This window comes from Equus przewalskii, chromosome 3 (assembly GCF_037783145.1).
Source record: "Equus przewalskii isolate Varuska chromosome 3, EquPr2, whole genome shotgun sequence".
Lineage (NCBI taxonomy): Eukaryota > Metazoa > Chordata > Mammalia > Perissodactyla > Equidae > Equus > Equus przewalskii.
In genome coordinates this window covers 75,060,712-75,075,547 of record NC_091833.1, presented here as the reverse complement: position 1 = coordinate 75,075,547, position 14,836 = coordinate 75,060,712, and the positions used below count along the sequence as shown (strand labels likewise).

The 14,836-nt window shown below is 36.7% G+C and overlaps 1 long non-coding RNA gene across 4 annotated transcripts in view; it reads left to right on the top strand.

Moving 5' to 3' along the window:
• LOC103553798 (uncharacterized) overlaps positions 1-14,836 on the top strand; it is a 168,299-nt gene that overhangs the window by 48,695 nt on the left and 104,768 nt on the right. For all 4 annotated transcript variants that reach the window (XR_011538191.1, XR_011538189.1, XR_011538190.1 and 1 more), the window contains exon 2: positions 11,399-11,510. This is a non-coding gene — a long non-coding RNA (uncharacterized lncRNA). The remainder of the gene's footprint in view (positions 1-11,398; positions 11,511-14,836) is intronic.

Genomic DNA, 14,836 nt, shown 5'->3' with positions numbered 1-14,836 from the left:
TCCTTAGGTGGCACTTTGCAAATAGTCTTTTAAAAATATCTTCTGATTACATGGAAATATATCTCCTATTTATGTTACACTATCTGATTTGACAGGAGTTTTAATGAAGATGATACAAATGGAGAAGAATTGGTTTTCAGAATGAGATAATTATCCCATTTAAACAAACATACGCACAATCATATCACAACTTTCTGTGTTGTTGAATGCTTGGTTCAAAGATTAATTTTGTTGTCAGCTTTAAGACACTTTAAATACTGAGTTTTGGATCTGAAGTGTCTGTTGAAACTGTTACATATAAATAACCTCTAAAGCCTTTTTTTGTTGTTGACAAGTTGACATTTCTTTCTTCTTTCTTTCTTTCATTATTCTATTTTAATTGGGAATTTCTTGTGACAAGGTAATTTGAGAGAAGTTTTGCAGTTGTCCTTCCTGTGCGGCAGAATGGGCCAAGTGGAAGTAGATTCTATTAGATTCAGCCTTTTAGGATAGAATAGATATTGTGAGACCTCAATGGTTAAACACCTGATGAGCAACAGTGCCTGTACTGTAATACTCATTGCTGTAATTTGTTAAATCTATTTCAAAATATGTGTATGAGTATATACCAAAGCCAGATTTGCATACATAGTGAATACTATTGGTATAAATGAGTGAAAGGATTATCAGATAAAATCTCAATTTATATACACAAAATGTCTACCTTAAAAAGGAGACTGGGAATTGGCATTGGGCAAAGGTAATTGCTGATATTGGCCAAAGATCATGTTGTATTCAGCAAGACTATATTTTCATGGAAAACAACTGAATCATCAATCAAAAATCATGTCACTATTTAGGATACAGTGGAAATTTAGACATACATGTTAATATGAATTGAAATTGAGGTAGCACATGCCAGAGAAGAAAAGATAAATAGCCCAGACACACATGCACAACTCCTCTAGGTTTCCTATAATATAAAATTGATTTTCTATATCTTCTTAGATCCAGAATAAGTATATAGAAACTATATTGGCCCTATTAATAATGGATTAAATGGGTATATAGTTTTATTACAAGGCATGCAGACAAGAAATAGGCTGTTGTCGGTATTAGTTCTCAATTCACTGGGCTGACATCTTTGTGATTATCTTGACTTTCTTCTCGTGCTCACAAAATGGCTGTAGCAACTCCAAACCTCACATTAACACAAGGTATTCAAAGGCAGGAAGCAGGAGAAAAGGTGGCTTGAGTAAACTCTCATTTTATATCTGTTATTTTTTATCAGGGAACGAGAGCTTTCCTATCCCATAGAATACTTATCTTCTATCTCATTGCCAGAACAATGGGTTGGGTAATCTCTTGCTGTGAATAAGAGGCTAGAAAAATTAGTATCTGGATAAAAGGGACAGGATGATCATGACTGGTTCAAACCAATTGTGATTATCCCTTGGGGTAAGTCACTGTGCAATCTTGAAAAGAATTGGCAGGTAAGAACAAGCAGGAAATGGCTATTGAGAAAAATCTAACAGTGTCTATGACAAAGATATAACCTGAGAAACCAGCTGTTGTGTACAGTTGACAAATCTTGAAAAAGTTTTGTGTTGAATCAATTAATAAACAAAAATATGTATTCCCAGCAAGAATTATAGAATGAATGAATATAACTTGGAGGGCAGTATAATATACAGATGGCCAAAGATTTACTAATAATTTTCTCTTAATTTTTAGGAAAAAAAGATGCTTCTTATTTTCTTGATATTGTAGTTTGTCAAGCAGAAAAACTGAGGTACATTTGTTGTCATTTGGCTGGACATCAAGAGATTTTTATAGGGTGACATTATCCTGATGATACAGGTTTTAGTGCTTGGCTTGGCAAGCATGTAAACTGAGTTTCATCAGTCAATATGGAGATGATTAGATATTCTTTTAAAATTTGCTGGGGACAGATTTGTAATACAGGATACAAAATGATTTTTTGGAATGAGACCTTTCCCTTTTTGGTGAAAGGACAATGTCCATCCTCTAATCTCTTTCCTGATATAAATGTGGCTGGGCATCTCAACTTAGTAATTATAATGACGTTTGGTACAAATGGGGTTAAGAAGGCAAATAGTCTTGAGCAATATTATTTACAGGCCAGGAAAGAGTCTGACATATCTTTGTACCATAGCAGAGTGTGTCTCTTTAGTAATCAGATTATTTGTGTCTGCCAGAGTATGCATTTTAAAGGGCTTGAATGTTAATGAACATGGATTACCAAAGCTTGTTTTAGGACTTGCTTTTTCCATATTCCATTTCTAAATATGACCCTTTGCTGATATTTCAATCTTTCCTCAGCTATGTTAATATTATTGACTAAACTAGTTAAATAGCTTGATCACATGAGCATAGAAGATATTCCTTCTCTTTCATTTTGTATTGTACCGATTATTGAAAAACTCACAGGATAATCTTATTTTCTTTATCTTTATGTTCTTGGAGGTCAATGGTCAACTTACTTTCTTTCACACGTATCATATGTGCTTGTGGTTGAAGAAGGAGATGTTTCAGAATAATTTAGAAAAACAATTAAAAATGTAGGAGAGATGAAAGAAAAAGAACTCTAGGGTTATAGCTGAGAAAATAAGCCAATCAGCTAATATTAGACCAGAGAAACAAGGTGAGGTAGATAATGAGAGTGATTATTTAAAATGAATGAAGGTTGTGAATAAGAAGAACTAGAAGTAACAGGGTTGGGAAGAGAAAACAGACACAGTAGATTGCACAGCAGGGATTAAGTCTTTTTGACAATGCAGCATTGAGAGAGTTAAATCAGCTACAGGTGCATTTTTCTTTCTGTTGGCAGAAAAGAGAGGTTGAGATGTGGGGATAGAAGGCAGGAGAATGAGGCAATTGCATTTGACTAAGGTTTATCATTACGTTATAATGATATCTGTTACATAAATCCTTATTTTTCATGATACATTCAGTGAAGTATCCCCTTGGGTACACCAGGAATATCCCAAAGTTAGTCCCACTGGGGCTGTGAATTGGTAAAAATAAATAGTCCCGACATAAAATCCTATATAAACCATACTTCATTGCAAGCAGCTCAAAGGATACAGGTTTCAGCAAAGGATAGAGGGATACATCTGGCTGCAGTTGTTCAGTTAGTGCCGGAATTTTTCCCGGTTCCCTTAGGAAAAAGATACTCAGGCAGTGGTGATGATGCCAGCTTCTCCACGGTGGGATCTACCATGCTAGGAACTTCTGAGCAAGGGCTTTCTGCGCCTCTGGTATGCACATCTGCATCACTGAAAGCTCCAGTATAATTTCATGTAGCTCCAAAAGCAGCTGAGGTAAGCCATGCCACCCAGATCTAATTCTGATGTTCTGGGTTGAATCTCTTATTTGCCACCAGCCCCACGTTACTGTGTTTTGCCCTGGATTATATAATAATGACCAAATCCTGCTCTATACATTGCAGCAGTGTAAAAATGACCAAATTATGGATAAAACTTCTTTTTCTCCTTTCTTGTGCAACAAGTCAGTGGAGACGGTGCTGGGGAGAACAAGGACAGCGAGTCTATCACCCCTTTTTCCTAGTGTCACCTTTTCCCATCTCAAGCACCTGAGTTATTCACCATTTCCAGTGCCATAATGAATCTGAGAGATGGGAATCACTACAAAGAACATTAGAATAACTGAAAAGTCAGACAAATGTGGTGAAAACCATATTTTAAGTTTTATTATTTTTCAGTTCTCTTTAAGGAAGTCAGTTTTGGGAAACAGATTAATAACCAGAAAACCAGATGGTCTTGACCGTAAATCCCACTTTCTCCATTGCTTGCAGCACTTGTACTGACATTGTTAGCGTCCCCCTGGATTTTTATTTTTCATATTTTGGTTTAACGATTTAGATTCTTTCTCTACCTAAATATAAATAAGACAAAAGGACAGTTTCTAGTATTTTCTGTTAAATTGGCTGCTACTATATTCAAATAAAGATCAGATATAAAGGATGAAGGAAAACAGGGCTATGTATTGAGTCCTTCTTATATATTTATCATGTGCAGTGCTCCTGCTCCACGTGGTTAGCTCTAGCATGATCTTCCATTTGAAGTTAAGAATACAGAGGCCCAGAGAAAGCATGTGACTGCCTATGGTCACTACTTTGTAATAACATGGATGTGACTAGAATCAGGTACCCTAATTTTAAAGTCTGCTTTCTTTCTACAATACTACCCACATCACTGCATCCTCTTTAGTAGCTTGAGTGGCTCCATTGCGTTAATTCATTTACTGTAGAAATCTTTCATAAAGAAGTTACAGAAATACCAAGGGAGTTGATTATAACAAATTTCTATCTACATAGGGTCCCTAGGACATAGGGATTTTCTTACTTTGCTACCAGAGAGATAGAGCCAGCATCAGTGTATGTGTAGTTGGTGATGCTGTCACTCATAGACAGGCCCTTTGGTACCTGGCCAACTATATGTCAGTGTGGCCTCTGCTTTCAAATCTTGAAATTTACTTATTGCATTCTGAAAACATGTGAATGCTCAATTTAAGAAAAAAGTAGAGGCATCTTGCTCAGAAAACAGATCCTGTGAAAAACCAAACGTTTCTTACCAGAAGAGGTTTATAATTTAGTTTCCCACATAGAGAAATGTTTTAATACTACACAAAATAAAAAAAATAGAGGAAGAAGCAAAACACACTTAACAAGGAGGGTGAGGAAACATGAGGCATAAAGCACCTGTTAGTCTATCAAATCAAGTGAAGGATACAACGTCTAAAAAAAAAAAAGAGATTTTGTGAGATGAGTGTGAAAACCTTTAAACCTTGAAAATAAAAAGAGCCTAGAAATTGAAGCAAGCTCTGTGTCTGCAGGTAATAGCACACAGGGCTTGTGGATTTTCCATCTAATTCATTGCACATTTTTGTCATATCATTATTAAGATGAATTATCAGTTGTGCACAAGTAACTGATATTTCCTTTTACAACTTTGTTTTTAAAATAATGATTCTAAAATCTTATCCAACTCTTATGTCATCATTTATTCTCAGGATAAAGCTAAGTAAAAGATTATTGAACATAATTTGTAGGCAATATCAACATGGTTTGGATTTGCTTCTTAAGTATTATTTATTTTGAGGGCTATTATTTTCTTTTTTTTTCAAATCATTTACCATTTCTTATTATATTTTTCTTATTATGGTTTGAGAGTTCATTTTTTTGTCTTTTTTCTTAATTTTTATTCTTTTGGGATGTACATCATATTTCAAATTCTGTGTACATTACATCATGTTCACCACCTGAACACTAATTATAGTGCATCCCCTCACATGTGAGCCTAATCACCCCTTTTGCCCTTCCCCCCCCATTCCCCAAAGGTAATCACCAGTCCAATCTCCAGTGCTATGCGTTTTTTTTTTTTTGTCATTTTTATCTTCTACTTATGAGTGAGATCATATGGTATTTGACTTTCTCCCTCTGACTTATTTCACTCAGCATAATACCCTCAAGCTCCATCCATGTTGTCACAAATGGCTGGATTTCATCATTTCTTATGGCTGAGTAGTAATCCATCGTGTATAAATGCCACATCTTCTTTATCCATTCGTCCCTTGATGGGCACCTAGGTTGCTTCCATCTCTTGACTATTGTGTACGCCGCAATGAACATAGGGGTGCAAGCATCTTTATGCCTTTGTTTTTTCAAGTTCTTTGGATAAATACCCAGCAGTGGAATAGCTGGATTATATGGTAGATCTATCCTTAATTTTCTGAGGATACTCCCTACTGCTTTCCACGGTGGCTGCACCAGTTCGCACTGCCACCAGCAGTGAACAAGGGTTCTGAGGGCTATTGTTTTCAATGGAACAAAGACTAGTCTGTATAGAAATTGAGTTAGAATAAACTAGGCAGTTTGATTATTATAGTAGTGTCAGAAAGTTTTAAAATTTACCTAAATCATGAAAAGGTAAATATTGATTTGAGTTTGTTCTCAGACCAGTAAAAGGTAATGTTTTTCAAACTGTTTTCTTTAAGAAAATAAACATGGGTGAGTCTCCATGTTAAGTTTTTCTGTTCAGACATCTGGATCTTCAAAAAGATAAACTAAGAAAAGGTCATTTACTTTGCCCAAAAAGTCCCCACATCATTCCTTTAGCTACTACATTTCTCTTATTCATTTGGATGGCTTAATCCAATAAATTTAAAAAGTATATTTCCTCATGAAATAGAATTAGTACTCCAGTGTTAGTTGGTATTAAAATTAGCTTTGAAGATCTATAGGAGAGATTTCTTTAGAATCTGTGCTGTATTATCTCTACATCTATGCTTCACCAAGCCAGACTAGCCTAGGGGGAAATTATGGTCCCGCAGATATAGTAATAAACATATTTCTGATGATTCTCTCCACCCACTAATGCAAATCCTTGAGTTCTTCTTCATATTGTTTCAGCATCTACAAGAGATTTCTCAAGAGCACTTATTGAGGACTATTCTTAACCTCAGCAGAATCCTAGTCTCCCACTATCAGGAGGCTACCTGAGGAAGCCTCGTCACCAGTACTGACTTGTTAGATGTAGCATCGCCACTACCTCGCCTTCTAAGAATATGTTATCCAACAGAAAAAAAAAAAAATAATAATGTTCCTAATCATATAGTTAATTTAATGACCTGTGTTTTGTATTTTCAAATAGAAACATTTCTCTTAAAGTCCAAGTCTTTGCAGGGGCTGGCCCCGTGGCCGAGTGGTTAAGTCTGTGCACTCCGCTGCAAGCGGCCCAGTGTTTCGTTGGTTCGAATCCTGGGCACGGACATGGCACTGCTCATCAAACCACGCTGAGGCAGCGTCCCACATGCTACAACTAGAAGGACCCACAACGAAGAATATACAACTATGTACTGGGGGGCTTTGGGGAGAAAAAGGAAAAAATAAAATATTTAAAAAAAAAAAAAAAAAAAAAAAAAGTCCAAGTCTTTGCAGAGTGAATTAGATATGACACAATTAGGGATAGAGATTAATTAGGAAACATGATTTGCATTCTCCCCTTGAGTCTCAAGGTGCTTTCTGAAGACCCATCAGAGACACTGGGAGTACTTATTAAAATGCAAATTCCTTGGCCCCATAACAGACATACTAGATCAGCAAGTCTGGAATGGGTTCTGAAATCTGGGTTTTTAGAATCTTGCCGAGTGATTCTTGTAAGCGTGCAGGTGTGGGAGTGTCTGCGCTATGCAGGCCACTTTTATGATCTCTGGATTGTGACCAAAACAAAATAGTAGTTTTTATCAGCAGGGTTATTTTATTTTAATGGCTTTGTGTTTTGTTGGAAATAGGACTGGATGTTAGGAGTGTGTAAGAAGCACTTGTGGTAGTGAGAAAAGACAAGCCATTGCTCTTGAGCAAAAAAAAGAAACTTCGAAGACAGAGTGTCTTAGGGTAATTCAACTTCTGGATCTGACATTTAGTTTTTACAGCTTTTATAGTTATAAAGCCATTTTATTATTTAAGTTCTTCGAGGAAAAATAACTTTTTTTTCCTCGTCTGAAGTTCCCTTGCCCCTAATTCCTTTTTTCCTCTAGTTTTATTAGAAAATAAATATAATAAAACAGTTATATTAATATTTTGATTTTGTTTTGAGTCCTCTTAGGAACTCTCATGTTACAGCAGAGTGGGGATTAGCAAATGTTTAGTCTGTCCAAGACATCCATAAGACATTTGGTCCATAAGACATTTAGTTCACATCAAAAGGCCCTCGACGTTTTTGTCCTGTCCAAAATGTCCATCAGACATTTGGCCCATGCCAAAAAGTCTTTGATATCTGATCATATTTGGTCCTGTCCAAACATCCATGGAGACATTGAGTTCACACCAAAAGGTCCTTGATATTTGGTCCTGTCCAAACCCATTTGGCATGGACCAAATGTGCTCATGGGCATTTTGGACAGGACCAAATGTCCCGCAAGGCAGAGTCGGGCTGTGTACTACTTTAATACTTACACACCTATGAGATACCCATTGTTATTCTCATTTCATAGATAAATAAACAGAGCCTCAAAGAAGTTAATTAACTTGACCAAAATTATTACACAACAAATAAATGGTAAAGCCAACAGTGAAGGCTGCATAGCTCCAAGTCAAAGGGACTTTCTACAGCAACACGCTACTCTCTTGAAAGAGTATACTTTGTTTTTTCTCTTTAAAACTGACATTCTTGTCTTCTGTGCCCCATAAGCATCCTGAAAATCCACAAATGGTGTTCTTTAAAACCAGGTTGAGTTGGTCAAATGGTTTCAATGGCAGTCTTCTTTCAAATAGAAATTCTAAGAACAAGCTCATAAAAGTGCCATTTTACTGTGTGTGTCTGTGTGTTCTATGATGCAAAGTGAATGAAGGACGGCATGCTATGAGCAGTACTTGTCTAAGTGGGCAAATAATTTTCCATTCTGTCATCCACGTACTCTTTCCCTTGTGACGTTTAAATCCTCTACCGCAACTTTCCAAATGGAAAGTCGGCAATGTCAGGCTAGTTGTACAAACATACTTTTTCCATTTTAAAAGCACATGGAGAACTCTGCGAGTAATCAACCACAGACTACTAAAATTTCTTCAGATTTGAGCCTTCTGCACTGTTCCAATTAAAGTGGATCCTACTCTCCACCATGGGAATTGCAGTGTGTAACTGATTATCAAGCACATCATGTAAACGGCTCTTAGAAACTGCAAACAGCCCATTATGGAGAATGCACCTTATTAGCAAAGGTCATATTAGAATCTCACCCTGGTAACTAATCGCGTCAAATGTACAGTACATCAATAGGCACATAGACTAGGAAGCAGCGTTTTCCAATTAAGTGAATCAGTTTGACCTTCTGAACTATAAATAAACTGCAGCAACAGCTCCTGATGAGGCTTAAGAGTCTGACTTCCATCGCAAACAAATGCCTCAGAACTTAAGCATACTTAGAAAGTTAATCCTATAAAAAGTCAATGAACAGATTTAAAGTTTCAGCCTTGGACCTGAGTTTCCTCAAATTTCTGCAGTGCAGGCAGAATGGGACTGCATCCCTCTGAATAGATAAACAAGCCCTGAATTCATTTTCGCCCTCCCTCAGGATAACCAATTTAGCAGAAGTAAATGCATTTTCAAAACAATAAAATATTTGCCACCGTAAGTAATTATAGGGCTTGGCTTGGCTGGGCTACTGCCCTTACATGAGTATATGCAATTAACTATACTCAGTGGAAATTTAAAGTACTTGTTAAAAAGCAGATTTCTGACCCTTATTTATTTTTATTTGATGTCCGTCCTAGAACTAATTCAAAACCCATTCATCCAATTTAGATCTGAAGTTGAAGTCTAATCCAGTTCTCGAATTTAAAAGCATTATACTTAGTGTACAGGGCTGACACTGCTGACCCACCTTCCAGGGAGGGTACACTTGAGTTGTTTTTCTGGTGGTAGTGATGGATTTCCATAACTTTTCTGGGTCTCAGTTTTCTCATCTGTAACATGAAAGACTTAGACTAAATAAGATTTAAGCCTTTTGCAGCTAAAATTTCTATCTATGTACATAGGTAGCTAACAAAAGTTCAGACATTGATTAACCAGCATAGATGGAAATGATTAATTTTCAACAGTATTCACTGTAATTTTCATCATAATGTATGGGAGAGAGATGATAAATAAATGAATGCAAATTCCTGCAAATTCAAAGAAATAATGGCCAGTATATTTTCTTATTAGCAAGATAAGAGATTTAATAATTAGGGATACAAGCTCACTTTACATAAAGATCATTTTAGAACTTTTTTTATGAAATATTCAATTTCTGAAAATAGACTTGAATAGCTATGTGGGCTTTTTAAATTTAAATAAAAAGACCTAGCCTAGGGCTCTGGCTGCCGATAGAACATAATAGGAACTGTGTTTCTTCATACCATTTCCTCTTTTATAGGAACACCGGAAACAATGAACAGCACTTAGAAATCTCCCATAGCAAATCCCACTATTTAAATTTATAATCTCCTCACTTACTGGATTTAAGGATTCCAACCATTACAAGGCAGGGATGGAGGAGAGGAGAAATCTCTCCTTGACCCAAGGTTCAAGGATATTTATTTCAAGTTTTGAGAAAGGGTAGTGCGAGGTTGATCGGTCATACAGTAGTTGGTTTTGGGGACATACAAATTGGCCTGCTTCACATGATGTTAGAGATTCAATATTTTATTTGACTAGTATAATGGCTGGAGAAGGAGCTCATCATCTAATATTTGGGGTGAAATCTTGACTTTTGAAATGTTTTTCCTCAAATTTTTGTACAAATGCAAAAGTATTTACCATGACTGCATAGATATCTGAAATAAAATTATGAAATGGGAAATATTTCTTTATTTAGTCCTCTAGGTATGTATATTTTATGTGTTCTTAGGGACTCTTTTATCCTCTAGATATCAGTATTTTTCCATTTCAAAGAAAGGCATCTGATAGGTAGATTCACAGAGAAGCTCTTATGATTTAATATAGTGCTCTTTCCAGAAGAATTGATGTATTTAATATAACATGTAATATATTTAAAAGAGGGCTAGAGGGTTAACACAAGTGACTATTAATGATATACTACCTGAATCAAGCAGATATTTCTTTCCTTTTTCTTTTTTTTTGTGTGTGGAAGATTACCCCTGAGCTAACTGCTGCCAATCCTCCTCTTTTTGCTGAGGAAGACTGGCCCTGAGCTAACATCTGTGCCCATCTTCCTCTACTTTATATGTGGGATGCCTGCCACAGCATGGCTTTTTGCCAAGCGGTGCCACGTCTGCACCGGCGAATCCCTGGCCGCCAAGAAGCGGAACATGCAAACTTAACTGCTGTGCCACCGGGCTTTCTAAGCAAAAGGATCTTCTTGATGACCTTATTCCGTAACACAGGCAGGTGGCTATTATTCTTTCTTTGCTGAGAAAATATAAGCTCATGAGGGATTGTTCACTTTATTTACTACTTTTCCCCAGCACCTAGAGTAGTGCCTGACACAGAGTAAGCACTCAATACATATCCACTAAAGGTATGAATCCTCACTCTTACTGCCAAAGTTCAGCTACGTCAACTCAGGGCAGGTAGCGACTACAGAGAATCGTTTGTGAAGCTTATTATGTTGAGAAGCCCGGATGTAAGTGGAAACTGGCTGCAGAAGAGTAATGAGCAAGTGTGGTGGAGACTGCAGTAGACTTATCAAAATCATTTTCTCTTCCTCCTGAGCAGATAGCTAGACTACATTTCCCAGCCTCCCTTGCTTTAGATATGCCATGTGACTAGATTTTAGCCACTCGAAGGTGAGTGGAAGTGATCTGAACTACTGCCAGTCCTAGCTCATCAAAACCTTTGGCATGATCCTTTACACCTCCTTTTTCTCCATCTGCCAGCTGGAAGAGCATTCAATAGAACACTTCATGCCCTGGGGAAGCCCGGAGACTGGATGCTGAATGAAACTGTGAAGGCGCCCTGCTGAACATGGACATCTGTATTGGGTTTTGTGTGAGTAAGAGATGAGCTTTCATTTTACTAAACCATTACGGCTTTAAATTTTGGAAGGGAGAAGAGAAGATGATTCAGAGGAATGGTGAAGCAAGACAGGGCAACGGGTAAGAGGGAGGCCAGAGGGAATAGAAATGTGGTTGAAATATTGGCAGCCTGGGGGATTTGAGAAGTAGGCAAGTAGAAAATTTGAGGTCAGAGTTCGATGCTAGGAAATGAGGAGAATTGGCCGGGCTAGGTCAGCCAAATGAGTGACAAAAAGTGGAGTCACTGGCTAAAAGCTGCTGATATTGGGAAATATTAATATCTTGGCCCAGATCCTTCTTTGAAGTTAATAGGTACTGGATAAGCAAAGCCCTAAGTGGCTATGAATGTTCATCATTCTACCAAATAGCAGAACAAATACCATTGTTAGTCAAATAAAATACTTACTGTGACACAGCAAAAATTTAAGATCGCATGGCCTTATTGCCTAAAAGGTCTTCTCTCACTAGAAAAAAGCTTCTCCTAAGAGCTTGTTTCCAGGTAACACTGAAGTAGTTTTCCTCCCATCCTTCAAAATTTTAATTAACATTTACTTTGCCCTTGAACTTTTCATATTCAATGAGAACATATTTTCAATAAGCCATAAATTTCTTAATGTTTCCACTTGTGCTCAGTGTGGCTGGTTTGTGTCTTTATGGAAAAAAAGTGTAACGGTTTTTTCGTTCCTCTACCAACATATGAGTCAATGCCATTTTTGGCCACTTTTTTAAGTTTCTCTACTTAGGTTTTAAACTCCATAAGTACGCTTCATGCTCAACCATCTCCTCCTCAGGGAGGCTTTCCCTCACACTGCACCCCTCAGACTTGGTTGTTGACCTCACAAGTGTATTAAAAAACAACCCAGTGTGCTTTCCCCAATCATAGGAACACTCTCCCCGTACAATTGTACCTAAACTTACTGTCTTTCCGTAAAGGAACTGCTATGGCTTATTTCTACATTTTCCACAAAATAGATGCCCCAGAAAATGTTACTGAAGAAATAATCGATGATCTAAATCAATATTGCCATTGAATTATATTATTTTAGTTCCTAAAGCCTGTGCTGTGTAGAATTTCATGGTACAAGGAATGCCATTGTTGTGATAATGATAAATGAAAACAATGCCTTAAATTTTTTTGTCAAGGTATAATACATATATAGTAAAGTGTATACAGTGTGGTAATCTTAATTGTACAGCTCAACTAATTTTTCATATATATTTATTTTCATGCATTAGCGTCTACCCATATCCCACACTCCAGGAATTTCCTTCATACATCTGCCCAGTCAACACCAGCACCCCCCTCTCCCTGAGAAAAACACTATTCTCATTTCTCTCACTTTTTTTGTACTTAAAAAAGTATATTACAGTCAAAACCAACTGTAGGTTGGTCAAATAAAATACTGTGACATTGTAAAAATTTGAAGAACTGACCTGCAATATAGACTACCGCCCAATTCCCAAATAATCCCCAAAGGGGCATTTGGTGATAGATATAAATTTAGAATTAAGAAACTCAGTGCCCAAACATGATAAATTCAAAGAAAGCCATACCCAAACTACTAAAAAACAAAGGTAAAGATAACAAACAAAGGCTCATCCTATATGCGTGCGTGCACCATTTAGCATGTATTGCTATGGGAATCATAAAAGATTGTCAATGCCTGAAGGCTAAAGAAAATAACAGTGTGCTTGTAGGAAAAATATTATAAAGTATTAGCAAGACAGATATTTTATGAGAATGGGGCAGTGCTGACCTGACATATAGCTTTGAAAACCAAAATTTGATCCTTCTAGCCTCAATGCTGTGTTTCTCCACAAAAAGATGAAAGAAAGGAAAAAAGAAAAAACTAATGTGGTGAAATGCAAAGTCCAGTTGGAAATCAACCACTTGAAGCTTAATTCCATTTTTTTTTTGTCAGAACTTTCAGCAATATTAGGTTAAAAGGTCACTGCTCTTTACAATACTAAGTGGACTTCCAGTTCCTCAAGGTGTCAGGCAAACGCTTTTGAAGAAGAGGAAGCCATAGATAAGTTCGCCCCATGTAACCAGTTATTTCAAGATACAATCAGAAAGTGTCTGTCTGTACGTTAAGATGCAGAATGAGCTTGAACTGTGAGGGGCTTTCCCATCAGAGAAAGGCAAGCATGCAGATTGCTCCTTTGAGTTAAATACCTGCCTGCCTTCCAGGGGGTAGCTTTAGTTTTGTCATGAGAGGTTTTTCCTTCAAGATTTTAGGATTCTACACTCTTGAGTTTTCAGGTACATGGAGGCCAGTTCCTGGGAATAGGAGAGGAAATTACTCCAGCTAACTCTGCCTCTGAGGCAGATGTTTACTGAAGAAAAGCCATTAATTAATCTTGGGACAATAAAACCCTTTTCCTGTTCTATGGCAGTTAATAATGCATGATAAAAGTTATGTTCTAACTGTAAATCAGGGCGAGCAAAACATACCACAAACTTATTTTCCTAAGTCCAATAGCTTGATATGTGTGTTGTTTTAATATTCCCACTTGGGGCTGCGCATCTAATGTTATCTTTGAAAATGTGCTAACAAGCCTGAAAGTATTGGGGCTTTTTAATACATTTTTATTACAACTGAGGATTTTGAAAAATGAAATTGGATGTTTCTTACTCAGAACATAATGTGAAAGCAAAATAGGAGGTAAAAATATGGCAATAGAATTTATGCCACATGGTAGAATTGTCTTAATTCATTATCTTGCAAGGAATGTTTTTTCTTTCATTTATAACACAACTATTTTTATGTTGCTATCATATTTTTAATAAGAATACTTTTTAGGGTTCTTCTTTTTTTTCCCAGATCTTATACAATCAGATTGCTTAGGAAGAGGGGCTTGGATGACCCACTGCTAATATGTAAAGACCACTGGCATTGCCTTCAAAAATGTAACAGACTACTAGGAATAATATTGAGATGAGCCTCTAAAATTTTAAAGAAGATATTTTGGAATGATGGGGAGAATTAGTGAGGTGGAAATTAACTCATCATTCAGATGCATAATAATTTGGCTCAAACAAAATGGGCTTCTTTAAACATATCAGTGGTTTTGGTAATTATGAGTTATAAATTCATAAACTTACCATAACAAGAAACAGGAGGCCACATTGAATACTCTAGGGCAGTCCAGCTAAGACACTAAATGCTTTTATAAATTGGAAAAATTACTGAATTCCATTGAGATCTGTTTCTACACAGTAAAATGCAAAGATTGAATTATACCTGTGTTTTTAAAAATTTAACCCAAGGACCCATTGGGGTTTCATAGATATCTGGG